Here is a 15,147-nt window from a genome sequence, read left to right as displayed (position 1 = left end):
GAAAGTGGGTTAGCAGAATCATTGGAGCATTGGACAAAATGCTGTGATAATTGTTCCAGCCTTTTTCATTGGGAGTTCACATCTTACTGGGATTGACTTAGCTTGTCTATGTCTGTATAGGTTATACTTTCTCTTTGTGCAGATTCTGTGTGCATTTTTATATCACAAGTATGACTTGGTTAAGTCCTGTACTATTTCACCCTCAAGTTATTTCACCCTCTTAAAATTGCATGCCTTGTGCCTAAATTTGAAGCAACCGAAGCAACTTTTGGCCAGCAAAATAACTAGAAGAAATGATATAATTAAAGAAATTGTTGCATACAGAGCTCAGGTGCACTACAACTAAAAGAAAAGGCAATCAGGTGTACTGTTGCCAGATTTCAGGAAGCATGGAAGTTTTGAAGGATGTAGGGTCTCGACAGCTAACAACTGATGGGGGTAGTTTATTCCATGCTTCACCAATTCTGAGCGTGAAAAAATGTTTCCGAAAGTCATGGGTGCTGTGTTGTTTTTTTGATGCTGCTAACCTTTTCGTGTGACACAATAACGGTTCTGCCAACTTAGATAAGAAAAAAAAAAAAAAAAACAAATAGGTGGGGGTGTAAATTAGACTGAACTGACCTTACCTCGTTATAAAAAGAGGAAGTTACAAAGTCTTTTGTAGCATATCTTCTTGTGATTTTGTGACCTGTGAGGAGAAAAAAAAAGAAAAATATATTATTGTCCTTATCATTTTCAGCATCATCATCATCATTGTCATTATTCTCTTCCTCCTCCTTATTATCACCGACCGTCATCACCACAATTATCGCTACCACCCCATCGTTATCATCTCCACCACCACCACCGCCACCACCACCACCATTGTTATTGTGATATCTATTTCATCAAATCATATTTTGCTGATTTGTTTGTTTAACGTGTGTGTGTGTGTGTGTGTGTTTGTGCATGTATATGTACACATCCGTGTATACTTTTGTGTAGGTGTATGCATCTATATGTATGTGTGTATATATGTGCACATCTATGTAGACTTTTGTACATTTGTATGCATCCATGTGTATGTGTGCATGCCTTCTCCCATTTATCCATCCATCCATCCATCCCTGTCTGTCTGTCTGTCTGTATGCATGTGTGTGTATATATACATCATCATCATCATCATCATCATCATCAAGCACATATGTATATGTATATGTGTATGTATATATTTGAGTGTGTGTGTGTGTGTGTGTGTGTGTAATGACATTCCTGTACTATTCTCTCTGTTTACCGCTTCCTCACTTCTCTCTCTCTCTATCTCTCTCTCTCTCTCTCTCTCTCTCTCCCATAATTAAACGTTAATCATTATCTGTGGTAATTGCAGCAACAACAAAAACAAAGCTGGAACAGCCACCCCCTCCCCTCCCTCCAGACCCACCGAGATAAAATTATGACATTTAAATGTTTTTGTTTTTAGCAACAGCGAGGAGAGAGTGGCTTGGCGGTGGTTCGCGGTCCATAGTGGCCTGCCTGCCTGACTGACTGACTCATTTGCTCTCGTTAATTTAATTAGTTTAATAAGTTATCAGTCATTTGAGAGAGTTAAGGGATTTTTATTTTCTTCCTGCCAAAATAAACCTGCTACGATAACGATGGTGGCCGTTGAGGAGGTGGTGGTGGTGGTGGTGGCGGCGGCGGCGCCAGCAATGGTGCTGGTGATTGTGTTGGTGGTGAGGGTGACAGGGATGACTAAATGAATAACTGAGAATTATTACCACCATCACCACCACCACCATCACCTCACCAACGCCTGCACAATCACACTCACCATCGCCACCACTATCACCAACACTACCACAGCGCAACAACTACAGAAGCTCGCATCATTATCTCTACTGCCACCACCACAACTACTGGCAGTGTTTTTGTTTTTAAATCTTCGTATTTATTCTGTTGGTCATTTTTGCTGAACCACTAAGCTATGAGTACATAAACACAAGTACATAAAATGCATATGTAAATATATGTATGTGTGTGTGTGTGTGTATACACAACAGGCTTCTTTCAGTTTCTGTTTATCAAATCCACTCACAAGGCTTTGGTTGTCCCAGAAGACATTTGCCCAAGGTGCCATGCAGTGGGACTGAACCTAGAACCATTTGGTTGGGAAGCAAACTTCTTACCACACTAATCTCTGTCTTGTTTGTCTCTTAGCATGATGAGGACCATCTAGTCATCCTGGGCTCAGGTTTTGGGTTGTAGTTGAGCTTCACAGATACGTAGGTGACTGATCAAAACCGCACCCAGAAAGTTCTGTAGCAGTGTGGACATATGTAGTGTATATAAGTTATGTTTATATATAGGAGCACTCCGTCGGTTATGACGATGAGGGTCCCAGCTGATACGGTCAATGGAACAGCTTGTTCATGGAATTAATGTACAAGTGGCTGAGCACTCCACAGACACATACACATGTACCCTTAACGTAGTTCTCAGGGAGATTCAGCATGACACAGAGTGCGACAAGGCTGGCCCTTTGAAATACAGGTCCTACTCATTTTTGCCAGCTGAGTGGACTGGAGCAACATGAAATAAAGTGCCTTGCTCAAGGACATGACGTGTCACCAGGATATATATATATTTAGTGTATGTGCATTATGATATAGGACGGGGTAACTGTACTTTGAAAGGTCAAAGGTGAAAAATGCAAAAACAGAGAGTATCAGAGTTGTTGCGCTATGGTAGAGAGTACATTATTCTTAATGTCACCTTCTTGTCTATGCCCCTCCCCCCACCTAACAATTATCTTGGCTTTGTAATAATGACAGTAACCATTAGATAAGACGATAAACCTATTATCTCATTAACTGAATTAATTTAATTGTCTGAAAGTCTTCACACCCCTCCCCTGTTGATGTTGCTGTTCTTTTGGGTGTTGTTGTTAATATTGTTATTATTTATTATTATTATTATTATTATTATTATTATTATTGGTCATGCTTCATTTGGTTTGGCTAATTTAGGTGGGTCTGAAGTGTAGAAGAAACCAAGCGAATTACTTATTTTTAATTAGAGGGTTAGTCTAGGGAAAGTGGTGTTGGGGGTCACACTTATGACCTTCTGGCCATCACATGATTGGTCAGATTTGAAACATGGGTGATGGTCATATGAAATGGCTTATCATCATTATCATCATCATCATCATCATTTCAACTCCCACTTTTCCATGCTTGTATGGAGTTTGTGGCAGATTTTCTATGGTTGGATGCTCTTCCTGTCCCAAACCCTCACCTGTTCCCAACCAAGGTAATATTTCCCCCATCGATAGACATGTTCTTTCAGAATATTGGAAATGAATGATAGAACTGCTTGCATAGTAGTTACAAGGATTTATAAGTATCACATGATGCTAAGACATGGAGACATAAACACACATGCACGCGTGCATGCATCCATGCACTACATATGGATCTTAGCCAATTGGCTGAGAAACAATTCAGGCTTCTTTCAGTTTTTGTCTACCAAATCCACTCACAAGGCTTCGGTCAGCCCAGAGCTATAGCAGAAGATAGTAGAAGGTGCCAAGGGAAAGGCAAAAGCTTATACAACTTGGCACCAGTGATGTCACAACTCATTTCTACAGCTGAGTGAACTGGAGCAACATGAAATAAAGTGTCTTGCTCAAGAACACAGCACACAGCCTGGTCTGGGAATCAAATTCACAACCTCATGATTTTAAACCTGATGCTCTATCCACTGAGTCATGCACTTTCATATCGACCTATTTGTCTGTCTGTCAAGGGTTTGAGGTGTGTTGGCAAGTGTAGAGACTCTATGAGCCTGAGGTTGGAGTGTAGAGTCTGTGACGCTTGAGATTGAAGTGTGTCAGTGAGTGGAATGGCTGTGTGAGCCTGAGTTCAGTTGGAAGAGTAGAGCTGACTCTGTGAGCTTCCGGTTGGAAATGTATTGGTGAGTGAAGTGACTTTGCGAATCTGAGGTTTGGAGTGGGTGAATGGAGTGACTTTGCATCCGTCAGTTAGTGGTGGTAGTGCTGGTGGGGCAGCAGGGAGAGAGAGAGTGAGAGAGAGAAAAGGAGAGCGAGAGATACCCTGAGGTAGAAAGAGTGAGGGAATTACTACAAGTTTGACCAATTAGAAGGAGAAAGTGCAAGCTTGTATTGTCGTTGGTTAACTCTGAATAGCTGTGACTTTTATAATGTTTACAATGACTTTTCCACTAATATTTACCCTAATTTCTTCAATGATGTTTTCACTGATTTTTACGACAACTTGAAAACGTTTTTCTTTTTTGTTTTCTTCAGTAATTTTTCCAGTGACTTTTACAATGAATATTTGGGAAGTCTTTTATGATGATATTTACATTGACTTTTTATGCTGACTTTAAGAGTGATTTTTTTTGTTTTTTTTCTTCATGATGGTTATCGTAAATTGTATAGTTGTTACGGTGATTTTTATGGAAGCCTATATGTGTGTTTGACGAGGTGTAGTGTGGAAGTTTCTATGCGTGTAGGTTTAGCAGGGTGGAATGTGGAAACACAAATTTCACAACCACACACACACACACACACACACACACACACACACACACACACACACACACACACACACACACACACACACACACAATAAACTTCCTTACAGTTTCCATCTACCGAATTCACTCACAATGATCTGGAGTTTTTGCAGAAAACAGTTTCCCATGGTATGTGCAGTGGGACTGAACCCGAAACCAGATTGCTGCAGAGGAAGCTTCTTAACCACACAGCCATGCCCCTGCATTGCCTCCTCATCTCTCATCCTCCAAAACATCCTCCTTCACCATCTTTCCATTTTGGTAAACTTAGAGCAGTACCAGGTACATATATTCGTATGCGCAAGCTTGGGTGAAAGGGTCTGTAGAGGTTAAGGGCTGTGCCTTTCCTGTCCCTTTGTTCTCCTCGTTGGACTTAATAGTTAATAACAAAGAAAGCAATCTTGAACAACCCTCCTTGCCTCCGCATCCCGCCTACATCTCATTCCACCCACATAATCTGTCAATCAACGACCGTATCTCATCACATATATCATCTCTGTTGCTGGATCAGGAAGACTGAAAAGTGAATGGAAAGTAAGTGCGTGTGTGTGTGGGTGTATGTAGATAGACACACAGAGAAAGAGAGAGAGAGAGAGAGAGAGACACACACACACACACACACACGCACTTTACTGATATACTCAGACATATGAGATACACACATATGCATGGACAGACAGATAGACACACACACACACACATGTATTACTAATATACTCTAACACGTGAGATATACACACATATGTATATACAGACACAGACACACAGTGGCACACATACAAATGCACACACATACACACATACAGATGCATACGGGGACACACAGAGGCATACACACACACACACATACACATACAAATGCACAGACAAGCACACACATATGCATACAGATGCACAGACAAGCACACACATACGGAGGCATACACACTCAAACACACACACACTGACTCACATACTCACTGACACACGCTCACCCACTGACACACACACACACATGCACTGAGTGAGATACATTGACATACACACTCACACAGACATACAAGTTCATATGATACACAAGAGCCATTTATTGCTGTTCCTCTCTTTCACTCACTCTCTCTCTCTCTCTCTCTCTCTCAAAGCAGTTCCTTTCTTCTCCAACAACCTCCATCAAATGCCGTTCTTCACATATCTACATACAAACTCCTCTCCCCACCTCTACAACAACCACTTAATGTTTCCCTCTCTCTTTCTCTCTCTCTCTCTCTCTCTCTCACACACACACACGTTTCCTCCTCCCACCACCTGTTAATGTCTCTTTAGTCATGTGACATCTGTCCTCGTATTGTCCTTATCTGTGACATTGGTGGGTTTCACAGGTTTTTGCTTTTTTCGTGATTTTCTTCTAGTCGTAAAAACCCCAGGTGTTGTTGTTGTTGTTGTATTGGTTCTTATTGCTGTGGTGATGGTAGTTGTGATGGTGGTTGATGTGGTGTTGCTTGTGATAGTGGTGGTTATTGTGGTGATGATGATGATGAAAGATGTTGTTGTTGGTGTTGTAGTGGTTGTGGTGTGGTTGTTGCATATCACTCTCATTGATTATTGAGAACCATATACGTTTGGGAGAGCAACAGAAGGAGAGGAAGCCAGCTTTGAGTGTCAAAAAGGAGAGCAAACCTGATGTGGTGAGAGGGGGAAGCAAGTTTGGAATGGCAAGAAGTTGAGCAAACTTGAAGTGGTATAAGAGAGAGTAAATTTGAAATGGCATGAAGGAGAGTAAGCTGGAACAGAGAAGGAGAGCCAGACTGGAATGGTGAGACGGAGAGAGGTAAATGGGAGAGTTTCTTCTAGAAATCCAACTGTAAGCCATGGTGTTATGTAATGTCATAATGGTTGTGGTTGGTGTCATTGTTGTGGTTGCAGCATATACCTAGTTGAACTGGTATAGTGGCAGTAAAATTTTCTCGTCTCTGAGAATCTGGCTGTAGCCATGACTTGTGTTGGTCAGCTACATGCTGTATGGTCAAGACGGATGAGGAAATAGCTTGCAGAGGTGGAGACTGAGTGTGGGACACTGCTCAGAGGAGTGGTCAGGACAACCTGAGTAGATACCAAGAAATGGTGGAAGCAACAATGCACTGCAACAGCACATGCCCTCTGCCCCGTCTGACTTGACTTGTGGTTTTTTTTTTAGTGAGATAAAAGTGATATAAGTAGGATGAAAGTATAGAGGTGATATAGGTGGGGTAAAAGTGATATACATGGAGGAAGCCTGCCATCTGGTGAAGGAAGTCTGCCGCCCAGTGGTGGAAACTTGCCACTTGATGGAGGAAGCTTGCAGCTTGGTGGAGGAAGCTTGCAGCTTGGTGGAGGAAGCTTGCAGCTTGGTGGAGGAAGCTTGCAGCTTGGTGGAGGAAGCTTGCAGCTTGGTGGACGAAGCTTGCAGCTTGGTGGAAGAAGCTTGCAGCTTGGTGGAGGAAGATTGCAGCTTGGTGGAGAAAGCTTGCAGCTTGGTGGAGGAAGCTTGCCACTCAGTGTAGGATGCTTGCTACCCAAAGTGCTGAGCAGTGCTAGGGGCTTCTAATGACAACTGCAAGAGACTGTATGCAGCAGAGTGCCATTTCTGTCTGGTTGGCCACATTCTTCGTCTGACTGACTTGGAAACATCCATGACTTGCACACCACTTATTGGCAGGCATGAAAGGAAGCAGGTTGAAGATCACTTGGCAGTGGATATTTCAAGATGGGCTGAAGACACTCTACACTGTGTGGAATGGGTGGAGGAAACCTGAGGAAGGAAGCTTGCCAACATATTTATTTATTGTCAGTAGTGTAGTGTTAGTGCTTGTATATATAAATGTTTCTATGTCTGTCTATCTATCTATCTATCTGTCTGTCATACACACACACACACACACACACACACACACACACACACACACATGCATATATATATAGATATATATATATATAATTATAATACATCAGATGTGGTGTGCAAGAGTGACGGCTGTGCTGGTATGGTCATGTGTTGTGAATGGATGAGGACAGCTGTGTGAAAAAGTGTCACACCCCAGGAGTTGAGGGAATGAGGGAACCTGTGGAAGAGGTAGACCCAGGAAGACCTGGGATGAGGTGGTGAAGCACGACCTTTCAACATTGGGCCTCACCGAGGCAATGACAAGTGACCGAGACCTTTGGAGATATGACAGGCTTCTTTCAGTTTCCATCTGCCAAATCCATCCACAAGGCTTTGGTTGGACTGCGGCTATAGTAGAAGACACTTGCCCAACGTGCCATGCAGTGGGACTGAATCTGGAACCATGTGCTTAGGAAGCAAAACTTCTTATGAGACAACCGCACCTGTACCTATATATATATATATATATATATATATATATATATAAGGAAAGAGAGAGAGAGAGAGAGTATGTATCAGTGCAGTATGGGAGGTGGGTGCGAAGAAGGAGGTCGATCAGAGGAGTATGAAATAAACAGTCGATATGATTTATAGAAGTTAGATAAACTCACAATTTCCGACATATTGTAGCAGTCACATTGGACGAGTATCGATGGTGTAACGAGAGAGAGAGACACAGACAGAAGGACAGAGAGAGAGAGAGAGAGAGAGTTTTTGCTGTGTAGTTAGTAGAAGTGTAGGTGATCAGAGGAGGGTGTGTACGGTACGGTAAAAACATCGATATGATTTATAGGAGTTAGATATACTGACAATTTCCGACATATTCATTGCATGACAATTATCTCGGAACACAATTGCTGACATTGCTACAAGTTATTTACTCTTCCTCCTCCTCCTACACTACTACTACTACTACTACTACTACTTGGAGTTTGTATTGTTTTCTATTAATCTAACCCACACACGATCCTTTTTCTTTCTCTCTCTATATAGATTTCGATTACTTTCTTTGAGCAATCTCTATATGGAGTTCTTGTTAGTCTAAAACTCTTCTGGCTTTCTCTCATCCCCTCCCTCCCTCCCTCCCTCCTCTTCATATCTCTTGTCTTTGCTCCACATCTCTCGCTCTCTCTTCATTACTGTCTCTCTTTCTCCCCCTCTCTCTCTCTCTTCACCATCCTTTTCTCTCACTCTCTCTTGTAGATGTGCATTCATTGTTTCTCATTTTCTGTCTGTATCTCCTTCTCTCTCTCTCTCTCTCTCTCTCTCTCTCTCTCTCACCTTCTGGTTATAGAAACGTGCACACACATGTCATACATGCATACACACACATGTCATACATGCATACACACACATGCATTTATGCATATATGAGGGGTTGATGAAAAGCCTGGTTGGAGGGCCCAACCTTCTGTGTTCTTTTACAGGGTTTACAAAAACTGAAGGGCCGCTACAGTTAGTGTGTGAATCTGAGAGGGGAATATGTTGGATAAAATCATTAATGAACTGATCTTCCTCTATTTCCTTTTACCCAAAGCCAGGATCTTTTTAGCACCCCCTCATGTGTGTGTGTGTGTGTGTATATATACACACACTACTCCCCCTTCATGTACCATTAACTCATTTCTCCTCCCACTTCCTTTGTACTTTCCTGTCCCCACACAAGAAAAAAGTGAGAGAGAGAGAGAAGCCATCCATCCGTCCATCCATTCATTCCTGCAGCCATCCATCAATCAATTAATGTAATGATGTCCAGCCCCCCCCCCCCCCCCCCGATAAAAAAACAAAAACAATAACAGCAGCAAAAGACTGGCTGCTGCTGATCACCTTTAAGGCCTGTGTTGTTACTTGAGTGTCCAGCTGGTCATTGTTATGATAATGTAGTAGCAGTGATGATAGTGTAGAGGTGGTGGAGATAGGTGATGGGGTTTACAGAGGGGGATGGGACAGTGATGAGTATGGGGAGAGTAGGGAGTGTGGGATGATGATGATAATGATGGTGGAGACCATTTCAGTCAGTTTTTTCTTAGTTTGTTTGTCTGTTTCATGCAATTGGAAGCCTGTTTATCTCCCCTTAGTGGAAACATTAATTGCTAACAAAGCCATTCTCTCTGTAAAGCCCACCATCACCATCATCATTTCCTTGTTGTTATTGAGTATCTTGTTAAAAACAAAATAAATTCCAAGCAAAGGTTAAGGTTATTTTCATGGAAAGGCTTCACTGAGTATATTTAGAATCAGTGGAAAATACATATTGAATCCAAGTTTGCCATCCAGTTTGTTGTTATATTTTTATTATTTTTTGTTTATTTCACTGTTCTTATTTATTGTTTTTCTCTATTGTCATTCATTGTGAATTATTGTTTGTGTTTATTGTTATTGTTGCTTTTTATTTGGGAGGGATAATGTTTGGGAGTTTTTTTGTTTTGGTGGGAGGGTGAATATGTATTTTAAAAGGAATTCATTATTATTTGGACAAATAAGATGGCAAACTGGCAGAACCGTTAGCATGTGGGACAAAATGCTTGTTGGCAATTTGTCTGTCTTTATGTTCTGAGTTCAAATTCTGCCAAAGATGACTTTGCTTTTCATTCTCTCAATGTCAATTGAACATTGGGGTTGATATAACAACTAGCCCTCTCCTCCACTAAAAAAATGTCAGGCCTTGTGCCTATAGTAGAAAGGATTATTATTTGAAAGAATTCAGTGAAATTTTGTTAGTGAATTGTGTTTAATAAGTTATCACATCATAAAGTTAACTTTAGGATAACCTATATCATAAAATTAACATGTTGTAAAGTTAACACATGATTAAATTAGCATACCATGACGTTAGCATGTCATAAAGTTAGCATGTCATAAAGTTAGCATGTCATAAAGTTAGCATGTCATAAAGTTAGCATGTCATAAAGTTAGCATGTCATAAAGTTAGCATGTCATAAAGTTAGCATGTCATAAAGTTAGCATGTCATAAAGTTAGCATGTCATAAAGTTAGCATGTCATAAAGTTAGCATGTCATAAAGTTAGCATGTCATAAAGTTAGCATGTCATAAAGTTAGCATGTCATAAAGTTAACATGTTATAAACTTATCACTTCATAAAATTAGCACATCATAAAGTTGGCAAATCAAAAAATTAGTTTGTCATAAAGTTATTATATCATTAAGTTAGCATGGCATCTCAAAGTTAGTGAATAATAAAATTATTGCATCATAGAGTTAAGGAGTTATAAAGTTAGCATGTTAGAAAGTTGACACATTCCGTATTCAGTCCATTATAAAGATAGTATTTCAGAGTTAATACTTCAATTGAGTACCACTCATAAAGTTGGCACATCTTGAATTTAGCATGTTGGGGGCTCTGCAAAGATGATGGGCTCTGTTCCTTATTCACCAATAAGAGCAGAGAGTGATTATTCTGTCATATGTTAATATGTAATGTGTTGCAATTTAATGAAGAATTTTGTCAAATGTTGTTTTGTGCTAAAAATGTGTTTTTCTATTTCTCCTATTTTTAGGTAAGTGTGTGTTTGGATTTCTTGCGAAAACTACTTGAGTGGTACAGCTGGAAATGGTTCTCCCTGCTTGTCTTGTTGTGGAACAAAGTGAATGCCAAAAAAAAAGAAGCAACTAAGATGGTTCTTGGCTGCGGTTTTAGCTGCTTTCATTTCAAGTAACTTTTGTTTCTATTTTGTTGTCATCAATGTGATCAGCAGTGTCATTATTATCATCATCATCAATCAATATGATCATGAACACCAGTCATCATTCATGATCATCATCAGTCATCATTCAAGATCATCATCAGTCATCATTCAAGATCATCATCAGTCATCATTCAAGATCATCATCAGTCATCATTCATTATCATCATCAGTCATCATTCACGATCATCTTCAATCATCATCATCATCAGTCATCATTCATGATCATCATCAGTCATCATTTGTGATGCTGATGATGATCATCATCATTGTCATGATCATTGTGGCTAGCATCATCATCAATGATTATTAGTGTTTTTACCATATATAGCTTCATCCTTATTAGTGTCATCATCAATCCATTTCATTGCCATTTAGTTTTATTATTAACAATGCTGTCATCACTAGTGTCATGTATATATGAGTATATATATGTATATATATATATGTGTGTGTGTATATATATGTGTATATATATATGTGTGTGTGTGTATATATGTGTGTATATATATGTATATATACATACACACACATATACATACACATATCTCTCTCTCTCTTTCTCTCTCTCTCTCTCTCTCCCTCTCTCTCTCTCTCTATATATATATATATGTGTGTGTATATATTATGTTTTATATACAAGTGTAATTATATTCCTTTTTTTAGAGTCTGCTTCTCTCAGCAATATGTGCTTGTGTCCTTGAGCACGTCATTTTGTGTGTGTGTGTGTGTGTGGTGATTGACCATAGATTTGTGCACAACTCCTTAATCCATTAAAGATTATCCATATTAAATCCCCCTACTTTTTATAGAACTAAGATAATACAATTGAAAGGTACTAACGTCTGTGGTGATAAGAATGATGACGATGATGATGGTGGTGGTGGCGGCGATGATGATGGTGGTAGTGGTGGTGTCTCTCTTGCACTGGTGGTGTCTCTCTTGCACTGGTGGTGTCTCTCTCCACCGTAATACCCTACTCTTAAAAATCACAAACTGTAATGACCCAACTGTTTAGATATTAGACACTTAGAGTTCAAATCCAGCTCCAGGCAGTCTATTTCGAAACTTCCAAGTTCATACCCAGTTTCAAATAACCTTCTTTGAATCTTCCACATTTACATATGGCTCCAGGCAGTCTATTTAGAAACTTCCTGGTCGTTAGTATTGAATTCACATCCAGCTGCAGGCTGTCTACTTCTAAACTTACAAGTGACTTACATCCCATCCAGTGTCAGATTTGTCTCTCATCTACTTTGAACCTAGGGTCAAGCAACCAGACATCAGCTGCTCTGGGTTACGAGGGTCTCATGAGCATTTTTTCTAGGGCTCTTGTGGTTAGTTCTTGAGGTTGTTTTAACCACTGCAGCAAGACCATGCTGGAGCACCAGTTTAAAAGTGGTTCATGAAAAGGATTTTTGTTTTGTTTTTAAAGACTTATTCACTGTTTTACTACTTGTGAATTTTTCTGAGTATTGTTCAAGCAGTTTTGGTTACTCATTTGATGGGTTTTAGCATATCTGAACTTTGTATACAATGGGTTCATTATTATAGCTGGGATCCGCCTATGTGTCATGTTTTCTATCTTCTTGCCCATCTTGTCAAACAGCAAATCCTGGGTAATTGACATCGTTGAGTATCAAAACAGGATGTCTGTGTAGTGTGTGAAAGCACATGGTTCAGTGATTAGAGTATCAGGCTTACAATCATGAGGTAGTGAGTTCGATTCTCGGACCGGGCTGTTGTGTTTGTGTTCTTGGACAAGACACTTTATGTCATGTTGCTCCTGTTAACTCAGCTGTAGAAATGAGTTGCAACATCACTGGTGCCAAGCTGTATCAGCCTTTGCCTTTCCCTTGGATAACATCAGTGGTTCAAGAGAGATAGTGAGTGATGCAGCAAGAATGAGCATCGATGATGGTAGGAGGACAGAAACATCTGACTCAGAGTCACAAAACCTGATTCAGCATAGTTTATGCTATTGTGTGAGAGTTTTGTTGCCTACATCAGCGGGTGCCCCAGGGCAGTTTTGTTGTCACTTGTGGAAGGGGGCCAAAATGCCTGCAGAGTTGCTTCACCACCTGATGAGGCATTGACCATCCCCACTTGCATTCAAAGACAGAATAGAATACAGCAGCACTCTCTCACCACACGAATGTTTACCGTAAATTTAGATAAGGCCTTGTATTTTCCCTCATCTCCTCGAGAGTCTCGGATTAGCTGCAAAGGAGAGGAAAGATGTCAGAAAATTGTCAGAAATCATCACTGTCATCACCACTGCCATCATCATCACCATCACCATCGTCATCACCACTACTACCATCATCATCTCCACTACTCTTGCTGCTACCATCCCAACCACCACCACCACCACCACCACCACTGTTGTTGTCATACGTCAGTCAGCAGGGTTTTTTAAATATATATTTCGTTCAATATATCAATTTTTTTTTCTTTCCATATTTCTTTTTTAATGTGGAATTAATGTGATGATAGGATATTGGGAAGAGAATCGGCTCAGCACCACTTACTACAACAGCAACAATCCACCAACACTACCACCACCACCACCACCACCACTGCCGCTGCCACCAATACTGTGGTTACTAGCACTACCATCACCACCACCACCACCATTACAAATTCTGTTGTTAGTAGCACCACCATCACCATCATCACTACCACCACCAATACTATGGTTACTGGCTACTTTACCATCATAACCATCACCACTACCACCACTACAATTACGACCACCTATACCACCACCTCCTTAACTACAACCATTAATACAGCCTTCAGTAGCACTTCCACCTCCAACATCTCTACTACGACTACTATCGTTGCAAACAGACTGATATTACCACCACCACCACCACCTCTACTACCAATTGCTCCATTGATATGATCGGGTGTTATGATACACCACCACTCACATCAGCATTTTCTCCAGTGGCTACAGCAATATCAATATAATATATAATATAATACTATACAGCAACATGCCACCACCACCACCACCAGCATCACCACCACCACAACAGCAGCAGCAACACCATCACCACCACCAGTGGCACCAATACCACCACCACCACCACCAACAACAACAACAATGGCAGCAACATCATCAATATGAAATTGTTACTTTCTCACAAACAATTTTTTAACCAGCGCTCAATAGTGCACACATGCAGATATCGCATATCCATACGCATGGCAACATATCGCATACGAGGCTATTACCCATTATGATAGCATATCTTATGTGCATTTGATGCAGCTATTAACCCATACGTAGCCTTTTGGTGTGATGATACGCTCTCATATCACATCCCCATATACATACATGTATATATATGTAGATATATATATATGTATATACACACACGTATATATATATATATATAATATATACACGTGTGTGTGTATGTGTGTGTGTGCCGCATCATATGCAACCATCACACCCACATCCACATGAATATATCATGCGCTATCATATGTATCATGCGTATCCATCAACTATCGACAGTCACATCCATCACGTGTGTGTGTGTTTATTTACATATGCTTCCTTTTTTCTTTTCTTTTTACTTGTTTCAGTCATTTGACTGTGGCCATACTGGAGCACCACCTTGAGGGGGTTTTAGTCAAACAAATCGACCCCAGGACTTATTTTTTAAGCGTAGATTTTTTGGGGAGCTGAACCACTAAGTTACAGGGATGTAAACATACCAACATCGGTTGTCAAGTGGTGATGGGGTGGTACAAACACAGACTACTGTTTGACATGCTGGATCATTGGCTGATTGACTGACTTGGTCATTGATTGACTGAGTCATTGACTGACTGACATACTGAATCATTGATTGACTAACTGTGTCATTGATTGATTGATATACTGGGTTAAGGAACTAACTGATATATGACTGATGGCTAATAATACCGAGATCTTGTTTAGCTATTATTTGA

The sequence above is a fragment of the Octopus bimaculoides genome, chromosome 24 (genome assembly GCF_046866305.1).
Source record: "Octopus bimaculoides isolate indiv1 chromosome 24, ASM4686630v1, whole genome shotgun sequence".
Lineage (NCBI taxonomy): Eukaryota > Metazoa > Mollusca > Cephalopoda > Octopoda > Octopodidae > Octopus > Octopus bimaculoides.
This window is presented reverse-complemented; position numbering follows the sequence as displayed.